This window comes from Phyllobates terribilis, unplaced genomic scaffold (genome assembly GCF_046119375.1).
Source record: "Phyllobates terribilis strain yellow unplaced genomic scaffold, ASM4611937v1 Scaffold_33__1_contigs__length_13283291, whole genome shotgun sequence".
Taxonomy (NCBI): Eukaryota; Metazoa; Chordata; class Amphibia; order Anura; family Dendrobatidae; genus Phyllobates; species Phyllobates terribilis.
This window is the reverse complement of record NW_027362793.1, coordinates 9,136,617-9,149,341: the sequence shown is the minus strand read 5'-3', so window position 1 is coordinate 9,149,341 and position 12,725 is coordinate 9,136,617.

The following is a 12,725-nucleotide window of genomic DNA, read 5'->3' as shown; positions in this document are numbered from 1 at the left end:
TAGAAGCCCAATATTTTTTCAGAGGTAGATGCAGAAAAAAATATATTCAGTTTGCAACCTGATGGAGGTCAGTATAGATGGACTAATACAATAAGTCCCACACACAGCTAGAAGCCCAATATTTTTTCAGAGGTAGATGCAGAAAAAAATATATTCAGTTTGCAACCTGATGGAGGTCAGTATAGATGGACTAATACAACAAGTCCCACACACAGCTAGAAGCCCAAATATTTTTTCAGAGGTAGATGCAGAAAAAAATATATTCAGTTTGCAACCTGATGGAGGTCAGTATAGATGGACTAATACAACAAGTCCCACACACAGCTAGAAGCCCAATATTTTTTCAGAGGTAGATGCAGAAAAAAATATATTCAGTTTGCAACCTGATGGAGGTCAGTATAGATGGACTAATACAACTAGTCCCACACATATCTAGAAGCCCAAATATTTTTTCAGAGGTACTGTAGATGCAGATAAAAATTATTTTTAATTTGCAACCTGATGGAGTTCAGTATAGATGGACTAATAGAGAAAGTCCGACACACTGCTAGAAGGCCAAATATTTTTTCAGAGCTAGATGCAGAAAAAAATTATATTCAGTTTGCAACCTGATGGAGGTCAGTATAGATGGACTAATAGAATGATGCTATGCCCAAAAGATTTTACTTCACTAGGTGCAGTAAAAAAATTGGTATTCTATACACAGGTGGTATATCTTGCAACACAGATAGGCTACTCCACTGACTAACACACTCTGCAATAGGCCAAAAAGGATTAGCTTTGCTAGATTCAGCCAAATGCTGTGAAAAAAACTTGCACAGCACTGGCACAGACCTGCCTGGCAAAAACTGATAGGAACTGATGTAACCTAGTCCTGAAAAGGACTCCAATTACAATTAGTCTTTACTCCCACAATCTATCTATTTAAGAGCACAGACCTCCCTGATAAAAGTCGTAGGAAATGCTGTAACCTAGTCCTTAAAAGGACTGCAATCACAACTATTCCCTACTCCCAAGCTATCTGTATATTTGTGCGAAAATTGGCTTGAAATTAACAAGGTATAGCGCACACAGCAACAGCGGTGCCGTCTAACACGCAGCTGCAGCAGTGAGAAAATGGTGGCGACGGGGAAAATGGCTTGGTCTTATAGGGCAAGGACATGTGACATACACTGCCAATGACACATGCCCTTGCTTGTGTGAAAAAAAGCACTTCGCTCCGTATGTGCGCTGCTGATAGGCTGACAGATTGCACCTCCCCACTGCAAATGCGGGAAAGAGAAAAAAAAATGGAGATCTTCATTGTTCCTGCAGAGATCCATCCCCTGCCCCTCCCCCCACCCCGCTGTACACTCAAACTGCGCATTAACATTAATTTTCATCATTACTGAGAAAAATTCCAGTTATGATTTTGGTGCACGAACAGTTATCAAACATAACCTCGAACAGCCGAATTTTTCTCAAATTGTTCGTGTTCGCCGAACGGCTCGAACACCGCCCAAAACAGCTCGAATTTGAGATTGGCGAACAGTTCGAGTAGAACAACGCTCATCTCTAGTTATGATGCGCAAAATATGGTATTACACAATTATGCATATAACGACAGATGGGGTTGCTGGATCCAGACTACTAGCTACACAACTAGCAAAGAGCTATACCAAAGGATATGACGCGCCCCCTGGGCCAGTGCTGTATTGCGGCGCGCGCGCGGGGGATACCCAGAGCCGGATCCGATGGGGGTAGTAGTCTTCTTGTGGCGGTGACCCGGTCCGTGCCCAGGGTGGTCAAGTTAAACGTGTGGCAGTCTTTGTAGATGTTATAAATGTCGACTACGCCACCCGTTGATTTGGGGTCGCAAGGCCGCCACTGCAAAACAGTCCGCTGAGGCCGATGGTATATATGTGCAGCTATGGTGGTATTACCCCCAACGGGAGAGGTATAGCCTCAGGGCAGCTGGTGCGGGTGAAGGGAGTGATAGTAAGAGCGTCCCGGTACCTATGGTGCTGGTGGTGCGATGGAACACAGAGACTGATTGCAGTTTTCAATGCTTTACTCACAGTTGTTATTAACGTCAGTCCTGCAGGTGATGACGACCCGAGCCATGCTGCGTCCACCAGGTACGGGGCTCGACCAACCCCCAGGCAGTTCCAGAGTGTGACCTTGAACTCCTTTCCCCGTTCCTTTCTCTGGCCGTCCCCACTAGGGACCCACCCATGTCCAGCTTCCTCGGGCCTTCTGGTGGCGAAACCTTTCTCCGGTCTCCCTGACCCTATGTGGCATGCCTTCGTGGTGAGTGTAGTGAGTGGTCGCGCCAAGACGTGGCCACGTCCTCCGGTTCCTGGCTGAGGATAAGTGGCCTCCACCAGTTTGGGATCCGGTACCCTGATCTGCCAACCCTTCACCCGCTGACTCCTAGCGTGTTCGGGTTCCTTCTTGCTTCATGTCTCTGGGCCTTTTCTTATGTTTCATTCTTTCCTTGCTTCTTGTTCCTTTCTTCTTCACTCTTGCTCCCTCCAGGGGCAGCACCCAGACAGGGCTGCTGCTCCCTGTCACTCCTCTTCTCACTCTTCTTCTGTCTGACTGAACTGAACTCACTCCTAAGATGGTGCCCACCTTTTATACTCCCTCTGACACCCGAGCCCAGGTGATTAGCAACCAATGGGCTCCTTCCTATGCCCAGAAACCCACCCCTATCTGCTCCTACACCACTGGGTTTTCCTCCCCCTCCCCACTCCAGCCAGGAACAGAAGCTGTCGTACCTGCACATCTTTCTAGTGGGAGTACCGTCGGTCTGTTCCTCGGAAATGGGGTGTGTGTGGTGCATGCAGCTAACTGAGTTCTAGTCCACACTCCATCCTTACCCGGGAGTGGAATACCACACCTCTGGTTCGAGGTGCAATACCCCTGTAGCAGCCGAGCCCTCGGGGTGCTACATTCCCCCCTGGTAAATCACAGCACGTCCTCGGGCTGAAACAGAGCAAAACAATTACAAACTTACAAAAAAATTTTTAAAGTGTACACTCATAAATAAGACATTAACTTTCATGTAAAACATTTTCAACATTCTTGACTTCTTGGGATCTGGCCGCTGTCAGTCCTCAGCCAGGTAGAGGGAAAGGATGACCACTCTCAGTCCTCGGTCAGGTTAGGGATTAGGGCAAAGCAGGCAACAGTTCTCTTTCTGTCCCAACGGGGACCACACTCTTTGTGGAAACAGTCTCACAACAGTCCTCATACCCGATCGGGTAACTATTTACATCTCCTCTTTTACCGTTTACGATTTACGGTGTCCTCCACACGCTCCTTCCTCTTCCTCAGGTTCAGACCTGTCCGGGCCCTCTTTCTTCTCCTCCTGGTACGATAGCTCCTCCTCCTCCTTGACCCGGTGGACATGAAGGGCGTACCACCCCTTCACTCCCTTATGCCTGGTATAGGTGACGGTATCTCCAGGCACCAGGTCCCGTCCACTGTGCCCCTCCGGTAGGTGGGACTCTTCGTCGCTCCTGTTTACAAACACCTGGCTCATGGTCTTCGGGTTTTAGATGATGCCCCAGCCACATGCCATGTGAAACTTAACAACAGTCTGGTGACTCGGGGACCGTGAGCTGTACGGGGGGTCCTGGCGGGCCCTTGTCTTCTGCTCCACGTTTTTAATGTGGAGCCACTCCTCTTTCACTCTCCTCTCTCTCCGCTCCCGCTCAACCGTTGCCAGTTGTTGGCGGCAGGTCTCATAGCGCCGGACGGCGCCCGCCCGGGTCTCCTGAGTGAACCCCATCAGGTCTTCTCCAGTGGGGTCCCCCTCGAATTGGCGTCTTCCAGCGGGGGTGAAGAGAGGTCCACGGGCTCCGGAGCTGGGATTAACGGTCCATCTGGGGCCCTTGCTCCCTCGGGGTGACTCTTCCTGGAGCGGGGGTTGGTGTATTCAGGCGGCCAGATGAATGGTGTCCCCTCCGGGCAGGTGTGCTGCTCATACAGGTCTTTCCCCAATGGTGGCACAACTGGGGGCCCCGGCTGGGGTGCAGCGCCCGCGGGCACTCGGCCTTTCAACCAGGCCGGTGACTTTCTGATCGTGCCCGATGTTGGGGAGCACGGTCCTGGGCGAGGCTCCGCTGCAGAGCTTGCTGCTGGAGGGCTAACTGCTGGTGATGGAGGCACGGCGGGCGGTGCGGCACCCAGAGCTTCAGGTTCCACGGCGGGAGGTAGGGGCAGGTCCGCGGCCTCAGGGCCCGGAGTAACGGCATTCCCCTTACTTGTCGTTGCGGCCTCCCCCGCGGCGTCGTCCTCGGCCTCCGATCCGCTTCTGCTGCCTCTCGGGATGGACGCGGTGCTGGATGGTGGCTGCGGCAGTGAAGCTCTCCTCCGTATCCAACATCCTCCTCCCCCCTAGTGGACCGTGGCCTACCTTGCGATGATCCTCTTCCGTAGGCCGCGGCTCTGCAGTGGATCGTCAGGGTTGAGGACCTTCCGTCGCGCTCCTGTGACGTCGGCATCGCTGGGCTCCCTCCAGGACCTGACGCAACGTCCGGAAGTGAGGCGGGGCTTCAATTCTCGCGGGCTTTCGGAGTCCACGCCCCTCTTCTTCCCGCGCGGCGTCCTCAAGATGGCGTCCAATGGCGGGAAAGCTCCACGGATGGCGGGAAGAAGGCAGAAGATGGCGTCGGATGGCGGGAATCGGCTCCAGATGGCGGGAAAACGACTCCGGACGGCGGGAAACTTCACCACAGGTAAGTATAAAAGTCTCTTTTTTCAGGCACGCAGTACCCGGTGGTTGCGGGCACGTAATCCTGCCGACTACGCCAAAGTTGACGTGCCCCCTGGGCCAGTGCTGTAGTGCGGCGCACGCGCGGGGGATACCCGGAGCCGGATCCGATGGGGGTAGTAGTCTTCTTGTGGCGGTGACCCGGTCCGTGCCCAGGGTGGTCAAGTTAAACGTGTGGCAGTCTTTGTAGATGTTATAAATGTCGACTACGCCACCCGTTGATTTGGGGTCGCAAGGCCTCCACTGCAAAACAGTCCGCTGAGGCCGATGGTATATATGTGCAGCTATGGTGGTATTACCCCCAACGGGAGAGGTATAGCCTCAGGGCAGCTGGTGCGGGTGAAGGGAGTGATAGTAAAAGCGTCCCGGTACCTATGGTGCTGGTGGTGCGATGGAACACAGAGACTGATTGCAGTTTTCAATGCTTTACTCACAGTTGTTATTAACGTCAGTCCTGCAGGTGATGACGACCCGAGCCATGCTGCGTCCACCAGGTACGGGGCTCGACCAACCCCCAGGCAGTTCCAGAGTGTGACCTTGAACTCCTTTCCCCGTTCCTTTCTCTGGCCGTCCCCACTAGGGACCCACCCATGTCCAGCTTCCTCGGGCCTTCTGGTGGCGAAACCTTACTCCGGTCTCCCTGACCCTATGTGGCATGCCTTCGTGGTGAGTGTAGTGAGTGGTCGCGCCAAGACGTGGCCACGTCCTCCGGTTCCTGGCTGAGGATAAGTGGCCTCCACCAGTTTGGGATCCGGTACCCTGATCTGCCAACCCTTCACCCGCTGACTCCTAGCGTGTTCGGGTTCCTTCTTGCTTCATGTCTCTGGGCCTTTTCTTATGTTTCATTCTTTCCTTGCTTCTTGTTCCTTTCTTCTTCACTCTTGCTCCCTCCAGGGGCAGCACCCAGACAGGGCTGCTGCTCCCTGTCACTCCTCTTCTCACTCTTCTTCTGTCTGACTGAACTGAACTCACTCCTAAGATGGTGCCCACCTTTTATACTCCCTCTGACACCCGAGCCCAGGTGATTAGCAACCAATGGGCTCCTTCCTATGCCCAGAAACCCACCCCTATCTGCTCCTACACCACTGGGTTTTCCTCCCCCTCCCCACTCCAGCCAGGAACAGAAGCTGTCGTACCTGCACATCTTTCTAGTGGGAGTACCGTCGGTCTGTTCCTCGGAAATGGGGTGTGTGTGGTGCATGCAGCTAACTGAGTTCTAGTCCACACTCCATCCTTACCCGGGAGTGGAATACCACACCTCTGGTTCGAGGTGCAATACCCCTGTAGCAGCCGAGCCCTCGGGGTGCTACATTCCCCCCTGGTAAATCACAGCACGTCCTCGGGCTGAAACAGAGCAAAACAATTACAAACTTACAAAAAAATTTTTAAAGTGTACACTCATAAATAAGACATTAACTTTCATGTAAAACATTTTCAACATTCTTGACTTCTTGGGATCTGGCCGCTGTCAGTCCTCAGCCAGGTAGAGGGAAAGGATGACCACTCTCAGTCCTCGGTCAGGTTAGGGATTAGGGCAAAGCAGGCAACAGTTCTCTTTCTGTCCCAACGGGGACCACACTCTTTGTGGAAACAGTCTCACAACAGTCCTCATACCCGATCGGGTAACTATTTACATCTCCTCTTTTACCGTTTACGATTTACGGTGTCCTCCACACGCTCCTTCCTCTTCCTCAGGTTCAGACCCGTCCGGGCCCTCTTTCTTCTCCTCCTGGTACGATAGCTCCTCCTCCTCCTTGACCCGGTGGACATGAAGGGCGTACCACCCCTTCACTCCCTTATGCCTGGTATAGGTGACGGTATCTCCAGGCACCAGGTCCCGTCCACTGTGCCCCTCCGGTAGGTGGGACTCTTCGTCGCTCCTGTTTACAAACACCTGGCTCATGGTCTTCGGGTTTTAGATGATGCCCCAGCCACATGCCATGTGAAACTTAACAACAGTCTGGTGACTCGGGGACCGTGAGCTGTACGGGGGGTCCTGGCGGGCCCTTGTCTTCTGCTCCACGTTTTTAATGTGGAGCCACTCCTCTTTCACTCTCCTCTCTCTCCGCTCCCGCTCAACCGTTGCCAGTTGTTGGCGGCAGGTCTCATAGCGCCGGACGGCGCCCGCCCGGGTCTCCTGAGTGAACCCCATCAGGTCTTCTCCAGTGGGGTCCCCCTCGAATTGGCGTCTTCCAGCGGGGGTGAAGAGAGGTCCACGGGCTCCGGAGCTGGGATTAACGGTCCATCTGGGGCCCTTGCTCCCTCGGGGTGACTCTTCCTGGAGCGGGGGTTGGTGTATTCAGGCGGCCAGATGAATGGTGTCCCCTCCGGGCAGGTGTGCTGCTCATACAGGTCTTTCCCCAATGGTGGCACAACTGGGGGTCCCGGCTGGGGTGCAGCGCCCGCGGGCACTCGGCCTTTCAACCAGGCCGGTGACTTTCTGATCGTGCCCGATGTTGGGGAGCACGGTCCTGGGCGAGGCTCCGCTGCAGAGCTTGCTGCTGGAGGGCTAACTGCTGGTGATGGAGGCACGGCGGGCGGTGCGGCACCCAGAGCTTCGGGTTCCACGGCGGGAGGTAGGGGCAGGTCCGCGGCCTCAGGGCCCGGAGTAACGGCATTCCCCTTACTTGTCGTTGCGGCCTCCCCCGCGGCGTCGTCCTCGGCCTCCGATCCGCTTCTGCTGCCTCTCGGGATGGACGCGGTGCTGGATGGTGGCTGCGGCAGTGAAGCTCTCCTCCGTATCCAACATCCTCCTCCCCCCTAGTGGACCGTGGCCTACCTTGCGATGATCCTCTTCCGTAGGCCGCGGCTCTGCAGTGGATCGTCAGGGTTGAGGACCTTCCGTCGCGCTCCTGTGACGTCGGCATCGCTGGGCTCCCTCCAGGACCTGACGCAACGTCCGGACGTGAGGCGGGGCTTCAATTCTCGCGGGCTTTCGGAGTCCACGCCCCTCTTCTTCCCACGCGGCGTCCTCAAGATGGCGTCCAATGGCGGGAAAGCTCCACGGATGGCGGGAAGAAGGCAGAAGATGGCGTCGGATGGCGGGAATCGGCTCCAGATGACGGGAAAACGACTCCGGACGGCGGGAAACTTCACCACAGGTAAGTATAAAAGTCTCTTTTTTCAGGCACGCAGTACCCGGTGGTTGCGGGCACGTAATCCTGCCGACTACGCCAAAGTTGACGTGCCCCCTGGGCCAGTGCTGTAGTGCGGCGCACGCGCGGGGGATACCCGGAGCCGGATCCGATGGGGGTAGTAGTCTTCTTGTGGCGGTGACCCGGTCCGTGCCCAGGGTGGTCAAGTTAAACGTGTGGCAGTCTTTGTAGATGTTTTAAATGTCGACTACGCCACCCGTTGATTTGCGGTCGCAAGGCCGCCACTGCAAAACAGTCCGCTGAGGCCGATGGTATATATGTGCAGCTATGGTGGTATAACCCCCAACGGGAGAGGTATAGCCTCAGGGCAGCTGGTGCGGGTGAAGGGAGTGATAGTAAGAGCGTCCCGGTACCTATGGTGCTGGTGGTGCGATGGAACACAGAGACTGATTGCAGTTTTCAATGCTTTACTCACAGTTGTTATTAACGTCAGTCCTGCAGGTGATGACGACCCGAGCCATGCTGCGTCCACCAGGTACGGGGCTCGACCAACCCCCAGGCAGTTCCAGAGTGTGACCTTGAACTCCTTTCCCCGTTCCTTTCTCTGGCCGTCCCCACTAGGGACCCACCCATGTCCAGCTTCCTCGGGCCTTCTGGTGGCGAAACCTTACTCCGGTCTCCCTGACCCTATGTGGCATGCCTTCGTGGTGAGTGTAGTGAGTGGTCGCGCCAAGACGTGGCCACGTCCTCCGGTTCCTGGCTGAGGATAAGTGGCCTCCACCAGTTTGGGATCCAGTACCCTGATCTGCCAACCCTTCACCCGCTGACTCCTAGCGTGTTCGGGTTCCTTCTTGCTTCATGTCTCTGGGCCTTTTCTTATGTTTTATTCTTTCCTTGCTTCTTGTTCCTTTCTTCTTCACTCTTGCTCCCTCCAGGGGCAGCACCCAGACAGGGCTGCTGCTCCCTGTCACTCCTCTTCTCACTCTTCTTCTGTCTGACTGAACTGAACTCACTCCTAAGATGGTGCCCACCTTTTATACTCCCTCTGACACCCGAGCCCAGGTGATTAGCAACCAATGGGCTCCTTCCTATGCCCAGAAACCCACCCCTATCTGCTCCTACACCACTGGGTTTTCCTCCCCCTCCCCACTCCAGCCAGGAACAGAAGCTGTCGTACCTGCACATCTTTCTAGTGGGAGTACCGTCGGTCTGTTCCTCGGAAATGGGGTGTGTGTGGTGCATGCAGCTAACTGAGTTCCAGTCCACACTCCATCCTTAACCGGGAGTGGAATACCACACCTCTGGTTCGAGGTGCAATACCCCTGTAGCAGCCGAGCCCTTGGGGTGCTACAGATACCTCTTTTGGTGTATACTTGTGCACTGGTCTATGGCTATGTCCGCATGTGAATTAATAGATCAACACATGTATGATGTGAATTTAGCTGAACATATCGTAAGTGCACAATATATGTAAAAAATAATGTAGCATGTACAAAAACTACAACTTCCTAATTTACTTTGCATTTCTTTTCTTATTTTCTTAGTTCTTTAAAAAAACACATTTACTTCATTAACCGCAGCAGCGCAGATTGTACATTGGAGTTCTGTAGACTGTATATGATTGGGTTTAGCATGGGGGTGATAGTTGTATGTACTATATTGAAGACTAAATCCAGAACATCACTATGGGATGGAATCAGATACCCTGTTAACCATGTTCCATAATAAAGAGAAACAACAGTGATGTGGGATGAGCAGGTGGAGAAGGCTTTTTTTTGGCTTTCTTTTGATTTCATCTTGAAGATGACGGAGAAAATGTTAACATAAGAAAAAAAAGTGCCCATGGATGGAGTAATCACCAAAAATAAAATTTCTATGCCCACTATAACAAAAAACATTTGTGTGCCAGTGCAGCTGGTCTTTGTTAGTGCCTTAGTACCGCAGAAGAAATGGTGGAGGATGTTGGAGTGGCAGAAGGTCATGTATAAAGCTGAAGATACAAGCAATAAGGAGTTCAAAAATCCGGCCGCCCAAATCCCAATAGCTATCAGGGTGCAATTTCTCCGACTTAGGATCTGATGATAATGTAATGGAAGGCAGATGGCAACATATCGGTCATAAGCCATAAAAAAAAGAAGAATGTCCTCCGCTGTTGCTGCAGATAAGAAAAAATAGAGCTGAGTATAACATTGTGAGACGGGAACAAAGTGATTTCCGGACAATAACATGTACAGTAATTTAGGAACTGTGACCGATGTATAAAATATGTCTACAATGGATAAATTACAGATAAAGAGATACATTGGTTTATGTAACTGAACTTCCAGACATATGACTGTGATAATGGAAGAATTTATGAGAACTCCGACCAAATATATCAAGAAAAAGATGATGGAAATGATCGGTTTATTCCTTGTCTCTCCAGAAAATGGCAAAATGTAAAAATATTTAAAAGAAGTTTCATTCTGCATTCCCTTAGTAAATAAAAAACACAAAATGTATTAAAATATCAAATATATCTAATGTTAACAAACTTTAGAGCAATACAGAAAAGTCAGGATGGAAAACCTAATCTATTGTGGGTGATTACGAGTGATTCAGGCATCTCGTGACTCTCTGAAAGTTTATTAATCTCCTTATCTGCGGGGTACATTGTGTGCCAGAGACATCTGTCCAAAATATGTTCCTGTTTGTCAAAAGACTGTAGTTCTAGAGAGATAAACAATAAGTGGTGCTCCCTGTGTAACATCGTGGACTACAGGCGAGGGTGATTTGGAGGTTTGATCGTTCACCCGATCAGGTTGTGAACGGCACAACGACGTAAAGAGTGATGCATAAACCAATCATGGCTGCTGCTCCGGCCGCTGTACTCACACCAAATGGAGAGAGGACATAGCAAGGTTAATCCTGACAAAGGTTAATCCAGGCAGTAAGTATAAAAAAAAAATTCCATTAAATTGCAACGCCTTTCAGAGTAGACTACACGTTGCAATAAATTGGAAGCTTTTCTTATACTTACCGCCTGGAACCACCTTTGTCAGCGGCAGCGCCCGGAATCCAACACACTTCTCTCTCCAAGACTGTAATTATGTTGTTCTTTTAAGTAAGTAAAAATAAAGTTTTTTAAAAAAATTGTTTTTAAGCACATAAAACAATAAGAGCTCATTCACACGTCTGATTTTTCCAATTATGAGAAAAACGGGCCGATTATTCTGATCAGAGGGGGGTCTGTTTTTCTTGTATGTAGAGAAAATGAAAAAAAAAATTCTTCACCTTCTCCATTCCATGAAAATCAGACCACCCTCAGTTGTCATTCAAGTGCAGTTCAATTTTTTCAATGACCCATTGGCTTGCATTGCTGATTTTGATCCGACCCTTGGTTCAAAATCCAACATGACTCAGAGATTTTCTCAGACTACTCCATTCGAGGTAAAGATCAGACATTTCCACGGCCCCATTGAATATCATAGGTACGAGTGCAATCAGTGAAAACCAAGGATAGCACTTGTATGAGAAAATTGGAGATGTGTGAGTGAGCACTAAGACAGAGAGACCATGTGTCTCATTTAACCCTTTCATAACCCCAGAGGTGTTGTAAGTAGTGATGAGTGAGTATGTTTTGTTAACCCTTTTGCCAAGTATGCTCGGGTGAGCACCGAGTAGTTACAGCTGCTCGGTGATATGTTTGAATCACTCCCGTGTGCATGATTTGCGACTGTTTGACAGCTTTAATACATGTGAGGAATGTGTAAGAAATAGATATTCCTCACATGTATTAAAGCTGTCAAACAGTCGCATATCACCGAGCAGCTGTAACTACTCAGTGCTCGCCCGAGCATACTCGGCGAAAGGGTTAACAAAACATACTCACTCACCATTAGTTGTAAGCCTTCATGCCCGATGCGAAAGGTCAACTTTTGAAAAGCTGTAATCTGAGGCTGAAATCACAGATGCAAATTTTGTAGCAGACTTTTATGTTGATGTTATTTATCAGGCCCCCATCAATCCAACATATCAGCCTACCTAAAATATACGCCAATCATTTTGAAGTCCCAGCAAATATCTTTAAAACTATTCTTTTAACTACTAAAGTGTAAGTCTTTAAGACGGGAAAAAAATATATAAATGATATTAAAATTACAGCTCAATTCCTTAGTTTCATTTAATTTTTATACAATTATATTGCTTTTGATTACACTAGTCAATATCACCCTGATGCACTATGAAAAAAAAGACAAACTAAAATTAAATTTGACTGTTTTTACAAATAAACACCTTTCACAAATTACACCTTACAATTTAACACATGATTGTGCACATTAATGCCTTCATACATCTGGGCGTATTGTGGAAGGAGCTCAAGTCCCCTCAAGAACACTAAAAGAAGAAGTAAAAAATAAAAAAAGTTTTTTAAAAATGTAAAAAAAATAAATAAAATAATTTTAATCACTTTGCGTCCCTTTTCCCCTATTAAAAAAAAAATAAAGAAATAATAAAAAAACATTTCCATTATCGTTCGTAAAATTCAGGTTTATCAAAATATTATGGAGATGTCTAAAAAAGAGAAAAAAAAGAAAAACTCCATAATTGCTTTTTTCCGATTACCAGACTTCACTTAGGAAATACAATAAAAAGAGATGAAAATGTAGCCCAAAACATTATCAATGAAAATATCAGCCCTCAAACACCTCCATCTACGGAAAGCTAAAAATATTACTGACTTGGTGACACAAGACCAAAATATAGAAAACAATTCAACAATTTTTTTTACCACTGAAATAAAAAAATAATTTAATTGTGGTATTTTTATAATCTGACCTGGAAAATCATGTGGTTGGGTTATTTTACCATGCAATTAATACTCTGAAAAC